This window comes from Vigna radiata, unplaced genomic scaffold, assembly GCF_000741045.1.
Source record: "Vigna radiata var. radiata cultivar VC1973A unplaced genomic scaffold, Vradiata_ver6 scaffold_393, whole genome shotgun sequence".
In the NCBI taxonomy this organism is placed as follows: Eukaryota; Viridiplantae; Streptophyta; class Magnoliopsida; order Fabales; family Fabaceae; genus Vigna; species Vigna radiata.
The window spans coordinates 11941-13527 of NW_014542625.1; the positions used below are offsets into that span (position 1 = coordinate 11941).

A 1587-nucleotide genomic window follows, 5' to 3' on the forward strand; every position below is an offset into this window, starting at 1 on the left:
CTGTACTGCTTTGATTTAATCTCACTTTAAGATTTTTGTGAACCATCCCTCGTCACTGAAAATCTATAATATGGCTTGACAAAAGATCAAAACCATCCATACAAGTCTATGCTCATATGAGGGGGGCTCATTTCATATATGTGAATCAAGCAGCAAAACCATCTTTGCATGATTATGCAGTTGGTTTTACAGTCACAACTGGTTGTGGAATTGACGAATTCTCAATTAATTGAATAGTCTTCAAATCTTTAACGATTTTAAGATACTACCATCTTTTTAGGGATGAAGATAGAAATTAAGTATCGTCCTCTTGGAATGGGGGATTATTGCCCTGAGTTTGTAATTTCTCATTTCAAGATGGTGCAAGGACGAGAAATTGCCCTATTTTTTTTATTGGGTAACATTGAGAAAAGAAAATGGAATAAAATGTGAGGTTTGCCCTTGAAGATTTCTAAGGGAGTGGAATCACATGGTGATGGATGGGATGAAGTAATTTCTCCCTTTTTTTCTTTCTTCTGTAATGTTTGTTTATCAATCCAAAAAACCAAAATAAGCAATCTCATCCTCTCACAAAATGAAAATTATCTCCATAGAATAATTATATATAGATAGATAGATAGATAGAAGAATCCTTACGTCAAATTCATATGAAATTTCTACGACAATGGATGTTATCCATTCGAATGAATTGGAACAACACAACTTAACTATAAGTCCATTATAACGGTCTTGGTTGGGGGAAAATCCACCAGATCTATAAAAAACTTAAACACCTCTGAAACTCCTTCTAAAGATAATTGATTCTTCTCGTTTGTCCCCTTTCAAAATACTAAGATCTCCTTCCCTTCCCTGCCTTGCCCTGATTGCCGAGCACTTGGTTTTCTTATTTATGCTGTAAAATTTATTGGAATAGTCGAGTCTTTTTAGTGCTGTATACCATTGTAAGTGCTGGGAGAAGTAAACATTGAAAGGGAGAAATATATAGAAACTTAAGAATTTGAATTCATCATCATTACCCAAAATTTGGTAGAAATAGATACAATTCGAGAAGATGCCTACTGTACAAAATGTCTCTAATTAATCTATGTGAGTCTCCTAAAGTGAGATCATTGTCTCTTGAAGCAAGAAATTGTATGTCGGAAGACATCTTCACTGCATAGAATTGTAAGGCCTCCCATTGGATGATGGTATCCAAACTCCTCCTCAGCTTGACTCAGTAAGTCTTGGAATGAAGGTTGGTTCAAGTAAGAGATGGGAATCACAAACCGATTTTGTTTCTCTCCAACATAAACTGCAAAATAGCCCTTTGGTATGTCTTCAGATTTTGAAGTTGTTTGTCTTGCTGTGAATGATGCCCTTCGGATGGTAGGTAAACGGAAACCCATTTTTGAGCTTGACTGAAGGAAGAAGATATCGATCTCAAATTTACAGAGAATGAACCCAAATTTTAATGCTTGAGAGGATTCCAAAGCCTTGTGTTGTTTTTTGAAGATATAGGATAGTGTATATATAGATGTTAAAAGAAGGAGAGCGCAAAGATGAGATATTGCGTGGTATTGTCTGCAGTATTTCTTCTATCAAGCATAA

General features: G+C 35.3%; 1 pseudogene; it reads right to left on the minus strand.

Moving 5' to 3' along the window:
• Positions 1 to 658: 658 nt before the first annotated feature.
• Positions 659 to 1475, minus strand: LOC111240923 (annotated as a pseudogene).
• Between the last annotated feature and the right edge of the window lie 112 nt (positions 1476 to 1587).